This window comes from Anser anser (assembly GCF_964211835.1).
Source record: "Anser anser genome assembly, chromosome: 3".
Lineage (NCBI taxonomy): Eukaryota > Metazoa > Chordata > Aves > Anseriformes > Anatidae > Anser > Anser anser.
In genome coordinates this window covers 118,188,186-118,203,693 of record NC_139722.1, presented here as the reverse complement: position 1 = coordinate 118,203,693, position 15,508 = coordinate 118,188,186, and the positions used below count along the sequence as shown (strand labels likewise).

Below are 15,508 nucleotides of genomic sequence, written 5' to 3'. Positions count from 1 at the left end.
AGGGGAACATTGTGATTCTTCTTTGAGACTGAAGGCTGCATGAATGCCAAGTAAAGTTCCCATGTACTGACTAATCCGCTATCTATCATTCTACCAGCCTGCTTCCAGTTCTAATTCCCTTTGTCTTTTTCTTGGCATGACTGAACAACTCATTGTCCTTTGGTGCTGCTATACATACAATTAAATTGGTTTTACCTGTGAGGATTTCCCCCACTAGAAGGCATTCTTCAGTGGCCCCTCTTCTGCTTTTAACACACATGTAACAGCCTTGTCCTAGTATTTGCAATGAGCTGTTTTATGCAGTTAGATCCAACTCTGTACTGCATTTCTCCTTGTGAAAAAATAGCCTAAGTGAGGCATATGAGGCATTGGAAAGAATATTTCCTAATTGTTAATCACTGTACATACACACACACACACAAAAATCCTATTCCTAGGTAAGACAGTTCTTCAACTAGAGCTTCAACTGTAGTGGCTTAAATAATTAAAAAAATCCCCATTATATCATAAAAACGTACAACATTGAATAGTTTCACTATTCAGAAGGACTAGATCTATGACTTGTGAACTGGCAGAAATTTTATCAGAAAGTTAATTTTTCAAGGGAAAGCCAGACCTTTGAAATCTTTTATAAGCTTTTTTGGCAGAAATGTCAGTTTCTGAATAAACTGCGATTGCCTGAAACATGGTAAATATTAGCCTGAAATAAAAATACAAGAGGAAGTTACACTACATAGATTCAAATACACGGAAGACCAGGGAGAGATGATTTTGAAGCACTTCAACAATTCATAGCTGAAATACGTCATTAAAGGATCAAATATTTTTACCAAATCAACTTCCCTCGTGAAGATAAGCCTAGTTTGCTGACCTTCAAACACTAATTTAAATTCCTATAAGGGACTCCCCCTTTCCTAGGAAGTCATGTTTTCAATTTTAAAAAGTTCATGTCTGCACCAACCAAAAAACATGAAGAATCTCACTCCCCCAAGCCCCACACAGGTTTCTATTAACAAGATCATTTTATTTTTAAGCTGTTTTTGTTTCTTGTTTTCTTTTTTGTGGATACAAAAACAAAAAGGCAGGACTAAAAGCAGATAGAATATCTTTCAGTTCTAAAACAATGCTACTCTGAACTTTGAACATTATCATGCCTACAGTATTCATCCAAACTTCAGGAATTAATGGAAATTCAGCAATTCCACTGGTTTTGATAGACTCTGGACTGGATCCTCCATACTCTTAACAGCAAAGAAGGTTGAAAATATAGGCAGAAGGCAGTAAGCAAAATGCTAAGTGTGCCAAACTGATTCTACTGTAATTATCTGTATTTTGGGCTTGCAGCAAAGTAGATGAAATAGCTTTGCAGTTAATGTAAATAATTTAGAAATGGAAGACCCAGCTGTCAGAGCCCAGAGCACATTCCCAACGTAGGACTGTAAACTGGGTGAATCGAGTAGCTTAGCTGGCTGAGTCCAAGGCCAGCTGCTTCACTGGTAAGAACTGTTGTGAAGAAAGCCAGAGAAGAGGGCCTGCCTCTCCTTTCCTTGGTAGTTGATTTTAAACTGAGGCTTTACTACTTCACATATCCCTGACTCTGACCTACACGCACTGCCCAGGCTTTATTTGTAGGGGCTAAATAATTGCTTTGTACACATAAATTAATACAGACTTAGGCCAGGACCCTGTTTTCAGCTGCTCTCCTCCAAAGATCACACGATCTATTAAAGAGACCACATGATCTATTAAAAACTCTTGTTCCTACAGGAAGGCCTGTGACAGGGCAGATTTTCCTTGCTGGCTTACATTTTTCCTCAGACATTCAAAGGCAACACCCCTCATTCATGTTAAGAACCTCTCAATACTTAGTGCTGCAGGAACTTACGTACAGCAGTAAATCAAGTAGAACCAACAGCAGGACATAGGCACAGAAACAGACCGAAAGGAAAAGATGAAGAACATTCTCATACACCTCTCATTTCAACAACTGCATGCAGCATTTTAGTAGAGCAAATACTTCTTCCTTCCACAAACCCAGCATTTTGTCATGACTATCAGTCCCACATTGCTGATGTAAGAGTATACAGCTAAAAAAGCAAGTGACTGTTTGTCTTTATTTAATAGCAATGGAAATCAGATAGCACGGGATGAGAGGGGATGAATTGTGCCATCCATTTCCAGGAAAGAAACAGCAGGAACTCATTACTTTTTACAAAGAGTTCTGATTTTTCAGAAAATGAAGGTCCTAACACACTGTCATTGAGTACATGTATTTTTACACTGATCCAAAAAGTTGTGTGTGGTTTTTAGAAGAGATAGTGTAAGAAATTATGAATTTCTGTAGGATGCTTTGGGTATTTGCATATTAATAACCAGAATATGTAGGTTTCTTAGTATTTAATACAGTTACTCTGTACTGAAGCTTTTAAAATGAATTTCTCATTAAGGTATTTCAAGAATGAGTTGCATTAGGATGCTGCCCACAGATTATCACACTACTTGCTTAAAGATCATATTGTCCATCTACCTTGAAAACGGAGTGACTTTATCACTGCTAGTTAACTACACTAACTCCTTAATGAAAATTACATTTGAGTATAATGGCAGTAAAACCTTCTTGTTCTATTATGCAATTTTTACAGAGAGCTTTATCTGTGTCCCTCAGTCCATTTGCAGATGGGGGAGCAAACAGACCAGGAGGTGAGGCAAGTTGCTCCGAGTGGCAGAGAAGGGCCCACAACCCATTCTTCTCACCCAGCTAGTGATTTGATCCCCTGCTCCACACTGGAGGCGATGCCAGCCCAAAGCAAGAGTCTGTTCAAATCATTTCAGAAGGGAAATGGAGTAATTTTATCAGTTCTTATTTTAAAATATGTACATGTGTCCTGTTGTACAACCTGACATTCAAAGCTGACTAAATTAGCGATGTTCAGATATTTTTAGTAACACTTATTTTACACCTGGAACATGCCTCACAGGTAGCCTGCAGATGCTTTTCAGCTCAGACCCTACTGAAATCCTTAGTTTTTTTTTAGTTCCTCCCTGCCTTTTATGTCCTTGGGTAACATTAAAAAGTCAACTGTGATTTTCAAAAGCACTGCAAGATGAAGAATCCGAGTTCTCACAGGAAAATATTTCATTTCTAATGCTCAGCCCAAGTACCTTTTTAAACCTGGCAAAAAGCCTAACTTCCATTGGCTTTCAATAAGATGCAGGATTCAAAGTGCTCAATATTCACTGAGCTTTTTTAAAAACAGTTCATCCATAACAGCTTTCTGGTTACTCATCCACTCTTGGGACAGAGGCAGAGAGACAAATTTGAAGGTCTGCCTGTTACTGCTACCTTTCTGCTCTTGACAGTCACCTCAAAGGAAAGGTAGGCAGGTATGCTTCCTATCATGCTTCCAGCCACATACTTCAAGAAGCTGGTGGCAAAGAATGAAAGGGGCATTTTCACTCCTTACAAGAATGTATGATAATTCAAGTCTCAATCTTTCACCATGGCTTGCAGTTTTAATGTTGCTTTTTTGGCATCTTCCTCTTTTCCTTCAATTTACTGTAATGAAAGTAATGCACTAGGAAGCAATGTTTTGACAAGAAAATCAAAGATAACACTTTGAAACTGTTCCTTTTAAAGTAATTAGCAAAATCCAAATTCATTTTAACAAGGAAACCTGAGCTTTAACCTGGTAATTAATGGAGATGATTCCAGAAAGACTACTCATTTTTCATGGGGCATAATGAGATCTTGTTTTCCATAAGCAAGTTAAGAGAAAGCTCATGAGCATTCTGCTAGATTCCAGCCAACATTGACTGTTTAATACCAAGGCCTCCAAGAAGTAATTTTATTTCCTATCTTTATGTGCAGTTGAATTTTCTCCAGGGCAGAGAGTGTAGACAGACTGTCAAAAGCTGAGAGCTGTGAAATCCAGACACAGCACATTTTCCCATATTCAATTTATCCCCCTTGCTTTTAAAATAAGAGAAAATGTTGCTAAAGATGCAGGCAGATAATTTGATTAGAGGGTTCTTCTATTAGCTTTACTTTTAATTGGGATTGTCATTTATAATGTGTACAAAGGCACAAAGTGAAACAAGTTCATTACTTCTTTGGAAGCAGAAGAAGAATTTTCTAAATATACACTGGGGCAACAGTCATCAAGAGTCCAGCAATGAGATCACATGTCCTGAGAAGAAAATAGGTTATTTATACACTGGTTTTAACCGGAATTTCTTACAGTTGAAGTCAATAATTCTGACTGCCATGCAAGACTCACATGAAGCTGCCCCCTGCAGCCTTCAGTGCTGTGTGCACACGCAGAGGTAGAGCAATGGATGGGAAAAGGCCCTCTAGGCAGCTTAGCCTTGGCAGCCTGCTCAACTCCAGCAGCATCTCTGAAGCCACACTACAGGTCGCAGTGCTGCTCCCAGCTGATGCAGTTCAGCACATTGACTCCGCCCTATGATGCTTCTCGTTACTGTGACATATGAGGAGGGTCTCCATGGGCAGCCTTTCAGCTGCCATCCCAGTGCTAGGCCTGAGAAAGTTTGTCCCCTCTGACCTCTGCTCTGGCAACATAGAAATGAGCAGAAACACAGGGGCCTCATTTTGAGCCCGTGCACTCAACTTACGCTAGTGACCTACAATTTCTAGACAAAGGAAGTTGAGAAAAGCATCTTTACTCTGTACACTGTCAGATAATCCTGTTCTTACAGGGACTGATTATCCTCCCAGGAGGTCTGGGCATTTATTTATACCTGGAAAAGTGAGTATCAAGTGCTGCCTTTCCAATTTGGCACTTGTTCCCTCTCCCCCACACTATATATTGATGGAAATATTGCCCACAGCATTAGCCCATACAGCTCTCATTGCTGGGCATTAAGCACAAAAATGGAAATTTCAAGAGTTTGATTGTTTATCCTTAAGGCACTTAATGCCTCCTTGTCTCTTATTAGAAGCTCAGAAAATGCAAAATTAATTGTCTGCTACCCATACCTTGCCAAGAATTGATTCTGTAAGTACACTAAAACACTACACATAGAAGATGCTAGAACAGTTTGTCCACATCAAAATATAAACTGGAAAAAACAAACATCAACAAAACAAACTAAAGGAAAATTAAAGGGTCTCTAGCAGCATGGGTGTTTAATAACAGATTTGAAAGCAAGCATTCACGAAGGAGGGGAAAGAGCCAGTCATTCTGCTTGCTGCTATAGACACATCTCAGGTGCATCTTGAAAGATATCTGAACCACTGAGTAAGCCAGTGGTGGAGATGACATGAGGGGAAGTAGAAGAACTCAGAAAGCTACAGTTCTGCTGAAGAGAAAACACACATGCCACTCATGTACAAACCCACACCACACAAGAAAGCTCAATCAAGATCAAAATAACCCCTTCACCTTTTGTGAAGCAGAATATTTTTCTACCGTCTTACAGCAACTAAAGGCTTGACTGGTTGCCTAGACATTTTGGGGCCAGTGTTAATTCCTTGTCATCATGAAAAAAATTGAGAAAGCCTCCAAAGTCTCAGCAAGTACAACAAAGCTGGTGTTCACACTGGGGCTCTGCACAGCAAGAGAGGCTAGCAGTACCAGCAAGGAAACCAAGCTCAGCCTGGAAACAATGTCATTACTAAGGTGCTGGTATTCTAAGAGAAGTTAAATCTACTTAGCAGGAGGTGCTATCTTAATTTTGCTATCCTATAATCAGCTGTTGACAAACTGTTAATTGACTGAGCACAGCATCCACCAACACAAGCAAGTGTTGAGGAGGGCATGGGTTGTCTAACTGGATGCATTCCCGATCTGTCATCACGTTTTCAAAAGACAAGTACACAACTGGTTTATCACAGAAATGGAAATCACACCTGCCCCAAGCTGTCATTAGCATACTACAATGCCAAGTAACTAGGAGAGAGGTAGATAGATAATGCGAGGTGCATTTGCATCTACAGCAGGCATTTGCTTTCTCTTCATAAATCAGCAGCCCAGATTCCACCACAGTCAGTGGAGTAACACTCAGTATGCAGACTCCTAAAAAGCAGAGGGAAGGAAAAAAACTGTTTCTTACATTACTAGATCTAAGAGGCAACCCACTGGCTCTGAAGCCATAGGTCCTAAGTAAATAAACTTTTTGCAATGCAAAGCATAATGAAGTTGTGAAAGCTACTGCTAAAGAACCTAAAATCTATGAACAGATTCAAAGAAGGGATAAACAAATTCACAAAAGTTAAGTCCATTACCAACAATTAAATTTAGAGCAAAAGTTTCCTGGAAGAGAAGCTTTTAAAGTATTAACACCAGGCATTTCCAAGATGGAGAAGATGGTATATGCAGTCTGCGCTTGGACTGTTTCCCTAAGAATTTGTTTATACCCAGTGTTGTAATCAAAACCCCGGGTTTGGCAGAAATTTGTCAGAGAAAACCTTGCAATTTTTGCATTTAGGATTACTTTAGTCCCAGAGGTTTAGTCAGGTGAGAAAGAGGAGCCAGGTGTCAGAGAAAATCAGGAAACAAGGGAAATTCCACAATCCATTTAATCTTAGCAGCTTTCTTTTTTCAACTCCATAGATTAAGGATGACTTATCACACTTCATTTCCTATGATTTTCAATTTCTGGGAAGTACAGCAATAACGTTAACATTACTCACTAGGGTATTCCGATATTCAAGTATTTTTAAGAGGTACTCTATCTGTGCAAAGTGTTAGCAATGCATCATCAATAGGAGGGAGGTATTGGAAAAAAAACTTTGTGTACTTTCAATATCATGCAGCTTGTATACTACCTCTGCAGAGAGGTAGAAAACACCAGTGTTTAAAGCCTGACTCCTACATCTGTCAGGAAAATCTTTCATGAAGACAAACCAAGAAACTGTCTGCAGAACTCCTATTACCAAACAATAAAGCATTTGTGCTCACACGTAAAATGTATATTTAGAAGACTAAGAGCAGTAGGTATTTGTTTTGGTCAAATAAAGTACTGAGAAGACATACAGAAAAGATGGAGTTGTTAAAGCAATGAAGAAAGCACATTTAACTCAGCTCAGCTGAGCTTGGTGACCTTGGACTGTCAGCTATTCTCTACCTGCATCAGCTTCACTAACCTTATTGAGTTAAGGATAAAAATATATATTTAGGATGTGCACACAGTATTATGGATATGAGTGGTTACACAGACCTGTTCAAGAGCCTCTTAAAGCAAGTAACTGTCAAAGTGTTTGATTTGACACCTCTATCTTCATTAATACTCAGCCCCTCACAATGCTGCTCTCACCTTAATGCCTTGAGAAACAGACATCTGAACAGAGACCGCAAAGCAGCTCAAAAATAGCAGGACATACTGCAAACTGCTACAAAACAGCAAGACATGCTGTAAAATGTGCTGGCAGAGGCACAGGTACTTGTTTTTTAAATCAGAGATGAGGGAAATTTTGATCTGAAGAGACATTTTTACTGGGTAGTCATCCATATGAAGTACTTACTCCATTGTTTTCTCACGCCCCAGGAAAGCTCAGAAGTTCAAACATCCCCTCTTTTTCATCCCTCCCAGCTTGTATTTTAACAAACAGCCCTTCCATTTCTTCAGAATTAAAGCAGGTTGACAGTTAAAGCTGTGAAATCAGCATGGCAATGTTATTAAGTATGCCAGGTTTGCTATGCTACCCAGCAGAAAAATACTGAGCAATACTAATTAGAATCCAGCCATAAGAGGCTGGGTGAATCCAATTCAGTGAATACTGACACTGCAACTTTCAAAAGCTTTTAACTCAATCTGATTTCTCCAAGAAGTTACTGCTTGCCACTCATGGAAATTAGATACTCTGCAAATAAGTACTAGACCTGAACGTGACACTTATACCCACACTTTCTGGCCAAGCATGCAAGACATACAAAAAGCTCTGGTAATGGAGTGCATTAAACATCCCATTTCTTAGCTCTCCCCTCTCAAGAAACTGACAGTAGTCTCCATTCCTCTCCAGGCAGAAAGTAGGTTCTTTCAGAAGATTAGCTTCGCAACCAGTAATCTGTTTCTCCAAACAGCCTGTTCTGAAGTACAGAAGCAAATCCTACTCTCTGTAATCCTGTTGGTTTCATTGACAGACAGGAGTTTGTGACACACATATATCCTATTATGACAAAATACCATGCAGCATACAGCAACTGAGAAATATTACTTTCTTTGCTTTTGCCAATTAAACACAAAAATAATTTAATGAGGGAAATAGCAGATTGATTATTTCTAGAAATTCTTCAAAGAAGGACTATGTATTTCTCACTGTTACTCAAGTCCCCAAAGAATTTAAGTTTAACTTCTAAAACTAGCACTGACTCTTGTCTTCAGTAGTTTCATTCCAGTCCCCATTTAGGTATCTTCCTGCTTCATGTATCAAGGAACAGCAAAACCAGGGCTGAACCACAAGCAGGGCTTAACCAGGACTACAATGTGACCCCAATGCAGAGCTAGTCCTCTCTAACCTAGGCAGCATCCTTCAGTGTCTAAACATGGCAGGCAGTACAAGGTATCACAGTATCACAGATTTCTAGGTTGGAAGAGACCTCAAGATCATCGAGTCCAACCTCCGACCTAACACTAAGTACTCCACTAAACCATATCGCTAAGCTCTACATCTAAACGTCTTTTAAAGACCTCCAGGGATGGTGACTCCACCACCTCCCTGGGCAGCCCATTCCAATGCTTAATAACCCTTTCGGTAAAGAAGTACTTCCTAACATCCAACCTAAAACTCCCCTGTCGCAACTTTCGCCCATTCCCCCTCGTCCTGTCACCAGGCATGTGGGAGAATAGACCAACCTCCACCTCTCTACAGCCTCCTTTAAGGTACCTGTAGAGAGCGATAAGGTCGCCCCTGAGCCTCCTCTTCTCCAGGCTGAACAAGCCCAGCTCCCTCAGCCGCTCCTCGTAAGACTTGTTCTCCAGACCCCTCACCAGCTTGGTCGCCCTTCTCTGGACTCGCTCGAGCACGTCCATGTCCTTCCTGTAGCGAGGGGCCCAAAACTGAACACAGTACTCAAGGTGCGGCCTCACCAGAGCCGAGTACAGGGGCACAATCACTTCCCTAGACCTGCTGGCCACACTGCTTCTTATACAGGCCAGCATGCTGTTGGCCTTCTTGGCCACCTGAGCACACTGCTGGCTCATATTCAGCCGACTATCCACCAATACTCCCAGGTCCTTCTCGGCCAGGCAGCTTTCCAGCCACTCATCTCCCAGCCTGTAGCTCTGCTTGGGGTTGTTGCGCCCCAGGTGCAGGACCCAGCACTTGGCCTTGTTGAACTTCATACAGTTGACCTCAGCCCATCGCTCCAGCCTATCCAGATCCTCCTGCAGAGCCTTCCTGCCCTCGAGCAGATCGACACACGCACTTAGCTTGGTGTCATCTGCAAACTTACTGAGGGTGCACTGGACGCCCTCATCCAGATCATCGATAAAGATATTAAAGAGGGCCGGCCCCAGTACCGAGCCCTGGGGGACTCCACTAGTGACCAGCCTCCAACCAGATTTGACTCCATTCACCACAACTCTCTGGGCCTGGCTATCCAGCCAGTTTCTAACCCAGCGAAGCGTACGCCAGTCCAAGCCCCGAGCAGCCAGTTTCTTGAGGAGAATGTTGTGGGGAACTGTGTCAAAAGCCTTACTGAGGTCAAGGTAAACCACATCCACAGCCTTTCCCTCATCCACCAAGCGCGTCACTTGGTCATAGAAGGAGATCAGGTTTGTCAAGCAGGACCTGCCTTTCATAAACCCATGCTGACTGGGCCTGATCGCCTGCTTGCCCTGCAAGTGCCGCGTGATAAGGTGCACATAACAGGATCCAGATGGGACAAGGCTGTGAAGCAGGCTCTACAGCTATACCATTAGCAAACAATACTATTACATACATACAAACTATAGCCTTAAAGCATAAAAACCTACACTCCTATAACACAGCTCAAATCAGGACATAGTGCCTTGGCCTGAGCTTAAATAGGGCCCAAAAGCCTATGTGAAGGGGTATGGGTGGGGGTCCCAGGTGCAACTGATCAGGGCCACTAAAGACTTATTAGTGCCCTCAGGGCCATAGCATAACTCTCTGTAAGAGTTGGGTTCTGTGGGCAAGCCAGTTATTGCAGATATTTGTGAGTGCATAAACATCAAATGTTTTTTCCCTTTTGGAAGACTGGCTTCAGCTGCAGAGGGAATGGTTAGAGTATAGCTGGTTTATGGCTTATGATAGGTTTTAGATGTACTATGTTGAAATGTCAAGGTTTGTTTCTTCACAAGTATGTCTGCTACTGTATTTAGCCACCTTTCAACTATTTCAGTTAGCTGTGAACTCTTACTAATTTTAATCTGCAGTGTCTGTGGTATGAACTTGTAATCACTCTTAATAGCTTTGAGTAAGAAAGTGCTTTTTTCTATCTACTATGATGCTTCATTTTAATTTATTACAATAGCTGTTAATGCTAACTTCTCTCTAGCTTATCTATCTATCCTATTAGCTTCTGCTTTTCCATGGACTATAGGTTAGCAAATAACACTCCACAGGTCGGAATCTGTAAGGATGTCATAAAGCTAGCTGTATAGGGTACTGTGTTCTCCTTGCCCTTCACAAAAATTTTCTAACTAATCATATAGACTTGAGGAAACTGAATGTATGAGTCGGGTTCCTTTGTCCTTAAGCCTCTCCTTTAAAATGTGTTTATCTACAAAAGGTTCTGGTGGTTATTTTGCTGATAAGTGCAACAAAGCTCGTGGAGGGTCTAGAGAACAAGTCTTATGAGAAGCAGCTGAGAAAGCTGGGGTTGTTTACCTTGGAGAAAAAGGAGGCTCTGGGGAGACCTTATTGTACTTCACAATTACCTTAAAGGAGGTTGTAGTGAGGTGGGGATCAGTCTTGTCTCCCAAGCACAAAGTGATAAGATGTGGGGAAATGTCCTCAAGTTGCACCAGGGGAAGTTTAGGTTGGATATTAGGAGAAATTTCTTTACTGAAAGGGTTGTGTAGCATTGGAACAGGCTGCCCGGGGAAGTGGTTGGGTCACCATCCCTGGAGGTCTTCAAGAAATGTGTAAATCTAAAACTTAGAAGCATGGTTTAGTGGTGGACTTGTCAGTACTAGGTTAAAGGTTGGATGAGATGATCTTAGAGGGCTTTTCCAACCTGAATGATTCTCTGACTGCCCCTTTAAAAGCCATCTGTACTGCTACAAGAGACCCCTGGAAAATTACACTGTAAAAGCAGCAGAGGAATGGTACTGCAGTAACCTTAAAGCAGGGGTTACCCCTTCTCTGCAGGCCCCAAGCATTACTGGGGTATTTTGCTCACTATTTATGTTCAGCCTGAAAGAAATCTTGAAAGAAAGCCTGAAAGAAATCTTGGGCATAAAACATGGAATCCCTCATGGGCAAAGGAAGCAGTCAGCACTGTTAGCAGCCAAAAAATTGTTTTAATTGTTTGGCCTTTTGTTTGCAGAACAGACTTTACTGGGAAATAACTGAACCACAAGTAGCAGCAAATGATATGCAGAGAGCTAAGAGGACTTTAAAAATGTCTGTAACACTTCCAGTTGGCAGCCCTCTGTTTTAACAAATGACAACAGAACTCCCTTCCCAGGGTGTGGTGGGACTTTGCTGACTCCCTGCATGTCCTCTTTGCTTTTTTTTCTTCCCTGCCTTTTGCAGCAGAAATTTATAGTTGCATTTAAGAAACTGCTTGGAGGATTTGGTCACTTAAAATAACATTTACTCTTTCCTAAACTGTAATATTTTTTTCTTCTACCTCAATGAAGCATGGAAATCACTTTCTTCACAAAGATGTGTGGAAGGAGGAACATGACTGCTGTATTATCAGGAGCTGTGTTTTAGCAGGATATATTCCCCATGTACAGATTTAGAACAAAAATAAGTAGTGTATTGATATATTGTCTGCTTAACGAAAGTACAGTTCTTTATGATGTCAAATCAGAAGGTAATTTTCTCATTATTATGGCCAAGGCTCTGTCAGAGTTACTTGGTATAAATGTCTTCTCAACCATTTAACACAGCGGTTTCAAGGTACCTTTGGATTCAGTTGCCCTCAGGTTTACAGTCCTGGTGATTTTCGTACATTAATCCATCTCTGACTGAGACAGCAGCAAATCATCTGCCTGTGGGGTTTTAGATACAAGCCAAGAAGTTGTATTAGGAGGCCATCATTGTCTTATGCTTTCCCACTTCAACCTAGTCTTTCAACATGGAAAAAAATCACAGAAAATAACAGAAAAAAATGTAAAACATCAGCTTACAAAATTTCCATCATCTGTGTTACAGAAGCACTTGGATCAAAAAGCTGTTCTGCTGGGTGAGGCACAGAAATATGAATTCCACCCTTTCACTGTTTTGAGCTGTGGGACAGTTGCATTCCCACTGGGAAAGAGTTGCGACATGAGCTATAATTAGGGTCCAGCATGCCAAATGGTATATTTGCTTCAGGGACAAGGCTCTGCAGGAGTGACCGAGAGTCACACGACTAGAATGCAGTACTTGGATCTACAGTTCTCTTGCCAGAGAGGAGGGTCTGAAACCAAAGAGGACTTGCTTTGGCAGCTGCTGCTTTGCAGACTGCCTCAGTTCTCTGTGCTTGTGTATGCCAACAGCAGTTCATTATAAGGTCAGGTCTGGGTCCCTGAAAATTAGTCTTCAATAACTTTGATAAAATGAACTGTGCCATCTGCAAAGCAAGATAATTTGTTTCTTTCTTAATCAGTGATATGGATGGAAAAAAGATGTTCAGGGATATGTAAACCTTTGTAAGTGGACTAAATGTTTCACGTTTCCCTCGAGGAGAAAAGGCATCCAGGAGAGTCGAGCGTATGGGAGAAGCTGACTGACCAGAATGCTTTTCACAAAGTTGTTGCCACACAAAAAGCTGCGCCTTGGCTGGGAATACTTCAGCAATACCAGTGAACTTTCAGTACAGGTCTTTTCTGGAATGAGCCATTTAAGACTATATACCTAGATCCTTAAAGCATCCTTTAGATTGTTACCTTTGGTAATCCACTTATGTCTGTTTTTACGTTGTCTACTTGTGGAGCTGAACAGTATTAATGGGAAAAAGCTATCAAATAAGGCTCTGAGCACTTACCAACTTCAACTTTCTTAGTCCTTAGAAAGCATGCTATTTGTAGATATCTGCTAATGCAGTCTTTGGCAAAGGGGTAGCTCTGAAAAAAAGTTTTAAATAAGCCCTGTCATCAGCCCATGCTACAGATAAGTGTACACCCCCTACAGTTTTCCCTTTCTCCGTCAAAAACAAAATATCTCGAAATTGTGTGCTTGACGCCCTTGTATTCTAGGACTGGATCTCACAGATGCTCTGTACAGGAAGCCCCCAAAGAAAAGTCAATGTCCTTTACGTTGGTCAGCTTCACTATCAAACCCCGTGTCTGAAAGTTGCAACAGGCTTAAATATTTACAGAAACTTTGGGTGTTGCACTTAATTGTGGGAAGATAACTGGCCGCTGATGGTGTATTTGAAGATTTCTGTGGCCTTGGCAAATAAAAGACTAGAATTTCAGCCTCCTGGAAGCTTGAGTATAGCCTTTCTCTCAGGCAATTTACATTGACATAGAGTTCTTTCATGTCCCAGTAACAATATGACTTCCCAATCTAACAATCTGTAGCCTAATCCAACTGTAACTCTTCAGGCAAAACTCCTGCTAAGTCTAACAGTCTATTTTTCTGAATTGAGACTACTACAGCAGGCCCAGGATGACTGTCCCACTACTTGAAAGGCAGTTGCAACCCCCAGATGACAAACTGACTAAAAGAGCCTTTCAACAGTGGCAGTATGTGGGCCTCTGGCAAGTGTCACATTGAAGCAGCTGCACAGAGAGCTATGCGACTGCTCTGTGCCAGATGGGGACTATGCTGGAAGCAGTTATCTGGGTGGCCCGTTTTCTTCTGCACCTGTAGGAGCATTTAGTCACCACCAGCAGAGTCATATTCATAAATACATCCTTGCAGAGGCCTATTGATCTACGTGCTACTTCTTTGTGCTGTAGAGAAATATTTTTATGGCCACATAAATTACTATAAAATGTGGGTAGTCTTCTCATTCTATTTTGCAGCAATACTGCAGAGATGATCCATCCTGCCTGTGGTAATAAAATCACGTTGTATTGGTAGGCTCTTCATTCATCTGGCTTTTATTTATGAGAAAGACATGGTCACGACCAAGAATTTTGAACTCAGCCAGCTTTACATTTAAATGCAGAGAAACTTTCTTTGATCATGTCCAATTTTCTTACAAGTTACCTCTCTAAAATCACTGGGATGAATTTACAGCTATGACTGAAAGTGTCTGATCTTTTTCCTAATATTCCAGGAAAAATTTGAGTTCATTGTCTGAAAGATAAATGGCCTGGAATGTCTATTGGACACTAGAGATGCAAGATGAGTGATGAGATAAACTTAGATCATATTGCCATGTGATTCTTCTTTCAAGTAACTTATTTTAAGTTGTCCCTTGGAAAGAAGGTAGAATTATGAAGAGAATAACACAGGCAAAGCTATGGCAGAATCTAGTTACATAATTACATTTCTTTCATGCTGCATTTCAGTAAGTTTCTCTGCATACCTATTTTTTTCCAGCATCTTGCATTGTCTTTTGTATTCGTTTACCTTCTTTAAAGGGTTACTGGAGTATGTGTATTTGATAGCATTACTCATCCATTTCTCTTGATCTACATATTGCACAGGTCAATGGGAGGGGTATGGGGAAATATGCTTAGAGACGTAGGCAATCACCAGTTAAACAGGAGGGCCAGGATAAGGGTTTCATACCTGTTTTGTAAAACTGAAGAAGAGATGAATGTTACTTACCAAAATTCGAAAATGTTTAGAGAAGTCTATTTCCATAGGAGCCTCTAAGATATTGGCATACTTACCAAGCCAATATACCTAAGAACTGCTCAGCTGGGAGCCAGAAATATATTTTTCACTGCATTTAGATGAAGATGTATTTTCTTACTGTGGGAAAGACTGACCACCAGCTCTGAAAAGGTAGTGCAGATATAGCAATGCATTGGGAAATATTTCTTGTTTCACATTTACCCTGCTGCCTTCATCAGAAGTAACTTATCTCCAGCACTAAATTTAGATAAATTCTATATAAAGATAGTCCCACAGGTTGGAAGATTTGGAAGCTTGGCTTGAGATCTATGTGCAATGGCATCTGGATTTGTGGCTTTGCTGCAGTATCTTTTAAATACTCATCCAAAAACTGATTTCAAGCAAAAATTTAGCTTATGATATGCCAGTTTTCACTCCTCAAACACACAGTCTTCTCAGGTGAGCTGTTATTCTTTTGGCAGAAAATATTGGAGGTATTGGACTTTAAGAAAAAAAAGCAACAGATTTTGTTATATAGTGCACAACAGATACTCTGCTACAGAACATCTGTGAGTTTAACCTGGGTTTATGTTGTGCCTTTGGGCAGCCTGCTTCACTGCTTTGCTCCCACAGCAT

The 15,508-nt window shown here is 41.0% G+C and overlaps 1 protein-coding gene and 1 long non-coding RNA gene across 2 annotated transcripts in view; one reads left to right on the top strand and one right to left on the bottom strand.

The window, feature by feature from the left end:
• The window catches only part of PLCB1 (phospholipase C beta 1), a 415,451-nt gene extending 411,151 nt beyond the window's left edge, over positions 1 to 4,300 (bottom strand). The window contains exon 1 of the mRNA XM_083828903.1: positions 4,278 to 4,300. The gene's annotated coding sequence lies outside the window, so the exon portion shown is untranslated. The remainder of the gene's footprint in view (positions 1 to 4,277) is intronic.
• Positions 4,301 to 9,523: 5,223 nt separating this feature from the next.
• LOC310896527 lies at positions 9,524 to 13,297 on the top strand. The gene is made up of 2 exons (XR_014581574.1): positions 9,524 to 10,267; positions 12,311 to 13,297. It is a non-coding gene; the product is annotated as an uncharacterized lncRNA (long non-coding RNA).
• Positions 13,298 to 15,508: the final 2,211 nt, after the last annotated feature.